General features: G+C 51.5%; 1 protein-coding gene across 1 annotated transcript in view; it reads left to right on the forward strand.

Annotated features, from left to right (window-relative positions):
* The window catches only part of LOC311328459 (netrin receptor UNC5C-like), a gene marked incomplete at both ends in the record, with an annotated part of 73,241 nt that overhangs the window by 27,837 nt on the left and 40,404 nt on the right, over window positions 1-5,000 (forward strand). The window lies entirely within an intron of this gene.

Genomic DNA, 5,000 nt, shown 5'->3' on the forward strand with positions numbered 1-5,000 from the left:
CGGCGACGACGTGTTTACTCAGCTACTTTAGGGAATACAGTAGGACCCCACTCATCCGAACTGAAGAGATCCGAACCTCCCGGTCTACCGGACAGGCTTAAAAAACTCTTTTTTTTTGCCTGCTATCTGGTTACTGGTGGGCTTTTCATTACAGTACTGTAGGCTACCCTACTGTGAATAAAAACAGAACTGTATGTAGACCTACATGTTGCCTGTAGGCTGTAGTCTACTGTCACGTTTCATTTCTTCTTATGTCGAGCGCAAAACGCAAACGAGTCTGCTGCGCGAGAGCTGCATTCCTTGGTAGCCAGAAAGCGCGTCAGCAACCTGAAGCAGCATCGAGTCATTTTTCGTTCCCAGTTAATGGACTTCAGGAACACAGACGTGTTGTGAGCATGTAGATTAGCCTACTAGACCTACTGTATTTGTTAAATAATAGCCTACAGCCTAGGCCACGTTAGTCTACATCTGTTGTTTTAGAGACTTTCTTTTAGGCTACAATAGCCTAAGACACGACAACTTGTCTGTCATTTCATTTATTTATTTATTGATTATCATTTGCTCTAATTGTTCTAATGTTGGGTTGTTTTAGGCTATACCATGTTGTTCTGCGAATACAGTAGCCTATCGATACAGCGTAAGCCTCATTTGAGAATAAAGTAGGCTATTTGATCAAAGCACGCACTCAAGTGGAAATTCGGTTATCTTATTATAGGCTACTGGCCTATATGAGTTTAGTTGGCTATTTGATTGCAATTTTGATGCATTTTCACAAGTAATTAAGGGTATTTATTGGTCTATTATGAGTCTATATGAAACAAGTATACCACTTATTGAATTTGGTGCATTTTAACATATGTTCCAGTCATCCGGACATTTCAGAGATACGAACGACCTGCGGTCCCGTTGGGTTCGGATGAGTGGGGTCCTACTGTAGCACAAGTGCTCACGTAGCGACGTTAGCTACGTATGTATGCGAATAGCACACGTGCTCAAGTAGCGACGTTAGCTACGTACGCGAATAGCACATGTGCTCAAGTACCCCCGGCCCTGACGAGCGTTTGCTGGGTTAGCTACGTTAGTGAATAGCACACGTGGTCACGTGGGGACGTTCGTCACGTGTGTCTGCTCAGTTAGCAAATAAGTGGCACTTTCCACCCCCCATATCTCTCTCTCACACACACACACAAACGCACACACACATACATACACAAACACACACACATGTGTGCGCACACTCTCTCTCAATCTCTCTCTCTCACACACACACACATACACACACACACACACACACACCAGCTGTGACAAATGGTGCAGACACACTGTTACTGTACATACACCACAGGAGGTCTCTTTGTCTCAGTCCAGTAGGCAGTAAGACACAAGGTAACACTGCGTCGTCCTCGTTTCTGGGGCGAGGATTAAACCATTTCACTGGGATGTGATTCGTTTACAAACGTGTCTCATTGAAATATGCATGAGGGACAAACAGAGACTGTTGTTTATGAAGCTGGCGTAGCGAGGTAGCACGGAACACAGGAACAGAAGTGTTCTTTCTGAGCCAACTCCAGGGCTGGTGTGTGTGTGTGTGTGTGTGTGTGTGTGTGTGTGTGTGTGTGTGTGTGTGTGTGTGTGTGTGTGTGTGAAGGAGAGATATGGTATTATAGTGGGTTGTTGTTGTTGTTGTTGTTGTTGTCTGCCTCAGTAAGCCTGCTGGGTCTCAGTCTAAATCCTGGGGATCAGGACCTCTGTGACTGTACCTCTCCTCCCCTCTCTACCTCCTCTCCTCTCTCCTCCCTCCTCCTCTACCCCTATCCTCCCCCTCTCCTCTCCTCCCCTCTCTACCTCCTCTCCTCTCTCCTCCCTCCTCCTCTACCCCTATCCTCCCCCTCTCCTCTCCTCCCCTCTCTACCTCCTCTCATCTCTCCTCCCTCCTCCTGTACCCCTATCCTCCCCCTCTCCTCTCCTCCCCTCTCTACCTCCTCTCCTCTCTCCTCCCTCCTCCTCTACCCCTATTCCCCCCCTCTCCTCTCCTCCCCTCTCTACCTCCTCTCCTCTCTCCTCCCTCCTCCTCTACCCCTATCCTCCCCCTCTCCTCTCCTCCCCTCTCTACCTCCTCTCCTCTCTCCTCCCTCCTCCTCTACCCCTATCCTCCCCCTCTCCTCTCCTCCCCTCTCTACCTCCTCTCCTCTCTCCTCCCTCCTCCTGTACCCCTATCCTCCCCCTCTCCTCTCCTCCCCTCTCTACCTCCTCTCCTCTCTCCTCCCTCCTCCTCTACCCCTATCCTCCCCCTCTCCTCTCCTCTCCTCCCCTCTCTACCTCCTCTCCTCTCTCCTCCCTCCTCCTCTACCCCTATCCTCCCCCTCTCCTCTCCTCCCCTCTCTACCTCCTCTCCTCTCTCCTCCCTCCTCCTCTACCCCTATCCTCCCCCTCTCCTCTCCTCTCCTCCCCTCTCTACCTCCTCTCCTCTCTCCTCCCTCCTCCTCTACCCCTATCCTCCCCCTCTCCTCTCCTCTCCTCCCCTCTCTACCTCCTCTCCTCTCTCCTCCCTCCTCCTCTACCCCTATCCTCCCCCTCTCCTCTCCTCCCCTCTCTACCTCCTCTCCTCTCTCCTCCCTCCTCCTGTACCCATATCCTCCCCCTCTCCTCTCCTCTCCTCCCCTCTCTACCTCCTCTCCTCTCTCCTCCCTCCTCCTCTACCCCTATCCTCCCCCTCTCCTCTCCTCTCCTCCCCTCTCTACCTCCTCTCCTCTCTCCTCCCTCCTCCTCTACCCCTATCCTCCCCCTCTCCTCTCCTCCCCTCTCTACCTCCTCTCCTCTCTCCTCCCTCCTCCTTTACCCATATCCTCCCCCTCTCCTCTCCTCTCCTCTCCTCCCCTCTCTACCTCCTCTTGTCTTCTCCTGTCTTCTCCACTCCTCTCCTCCCCTCTCCTCTCTCCTCCTTCCTCCTCTAGCCTATCCTCCCCATCTCCTCTCTCCTACCCCCCCTCCTCTCCTCTCCTCTCCTCCTCTCCCCTCCTTCCTCGTCTCCTCTCCTCCCCACCCTTCTGCTTCCTTCTCCTCTCCCCGCCCCCCCTCCTCTCATCCTCTCCTCCTCTCCTCCTCCTCTCATTCTCTCATCCTCTCATCCTCTCCTCTTCCTCTCCTCCTCTCCTCCTCCTCTCATCCTCTCCTCCTCCTCTCATTCTCTCCTCCTCTCCTCCTCCACTCCTCTCCTCCTCTCCTCCTCCTCTCCTCTCCTCCTCCTCTCCTCCTCTCCTCCTCCTCTCCTCCTCTCCTGTCCTTCCTCGTCTCCTCTCCTCCCCACCCTTCTGCTTCCCTCTCCTCTCCCCGCCCCCCCTCCCTCTCCTCCTCCTCTCCTCCTCCTCTCCTCCTCTCCTCTCCTCCTCCTCTCCTCCTCCTCTCCTCCTCTCCTCCTCCTCTCCTCCTCTCCTGTCCTTCCTCGTCTCCTCTCCTCCCCATCCTTCTGCTTCCCTCTCCTCTCCCTGCCCCCCCCCCCTCTCCTCCTCCTCTCCTCTCCTCCTCTCCTGTCCTGCCTGTCTCCCAGCTCCCTCTACCCCGGAGGTGCTCCCGTCCTCGTCCTCATGTTTCCACCATGAAAGTCAGTAAATCCTGGGTCTAATCACACCTCCGTGCTCCTCTGCTGCGGCTCTAGACCCACACAACCGGATCAGAGTTGCTGTTTATCTGCTTGCGTGAGCGTACAGTACGTGTGTGTGTGTGTGTGTGTGTGTGTGTGTGTGTGTATGTCTTTGTGTATTTCTGTGTGTGGTTGTGTGTGTGTGTGTGTGTGTGTGTGTGTGTGTGTGTGTGTGTGTGTGTGTCCTTGACTATTTTTGTGTGTGAGTGTGTTTGTGTGTGTCAGTGTAAGTAGGATACATATTTCTGAAGAAAAGCATTTTATCATCCCAGTACAGCGCGCTGTTTATTTGTGTGTGTGTATACGTGCATGTCCCTGTGTATTTTGGTCTGTGCGTGCGTATGTGATGAACGTAAGCGGTGACTCTAAGCCTCAGAGCGAGCGAGGTGTCTCGTCATCTTGTATCCGGCTCCTATCTGCTCTGCCAGAGTAGACATGCCAATCCTCCCGGGAAATGAGCTATCACCTCCCTCAAGATCCCACAGCAGAGGAGAGACACTTCCGATTCCTCCCCTCTCTCTCTCTCGCTCTCTCTCTCTCTCTCTCTCGCTCTCTCTCTCTTTCTCTCTCTTTCTCTCCCCTCTCTCTCTCTTTCTCTCTCTCTCTCTCTCTCTCTCTCTATCTATCTATCTATCTATCTCTCTCTCTCTCTCTTTCTCTCTTTCTCTCTCTCTATCTTTCTCTCTCTCTTTCTCTCTCTAACTTTCTCTCTCTTTCTCCCTCTCTCTCTCTCTCTATCTATCTATCTATCTATCTATCTATCTATCTCTCTCTCTATCTATCTACAGTATCTATATCTCTCTCTCTTTCTCTCTCTCTCTATCTCTCTCTTTCTCTCTCTCTCTCTATCTCTCTATTTCTCTCTCTCTCTCTTTCTCTCTCTCTCTCTTTCTCTCTCTTACTCTCTTTCTCTCTCTCTCTCTTTCTCTCTCTCTTTCTCTCCCTCTCCCTCTCTTTCTCTCTTTCTCTCTATCTCTCTTTCATGGAGGTTCTGTAGTCAACTAATCTTCAGCCCTCTTCAGAGCCTCATTCATTCCCGATGCGTGACTACTGCACAGCGTCTGAAGTAGCATGAGTGAATGTGATTAATGAATGAGTGAATGTAGTTAATGAATGAGTGAATGTGCTTAATGAATGAGTGAATGTCGTTAATGAATGAGTCTGGGTTCAGAGTTTGACCTTCCAGTGTTTGGAGAGGTGAGCTCAGAGTGAGTCACTGGCTGAGCAGAACTTTGTGAGTGTGTGTGTGTGTGTGTGTGTGTGTGTGTGTGTGTGTGTGTGTGTGTGTGTGCATCCGTGTTTGCGTGCATCCATGTGTGTATGTGTGTGTGTGTGCGCGTCCATCCATGCGCATGTGTGT

The sequence above is a fragment of the Borostomias antarcticus genome (assembly GCF_949987555.1).
Source record: "Borostomias antarcticus genome assembly, contig: scaffold_282, whole genome shotgun sequence".
Classification (NCBI taxonomy): domain Eukaryota; kingdom Metazoa; phylum Chordata; class Actinopteri; order Stomiiformes; family Stomiidae; genus Borostomias; species Borostomias antarcticus.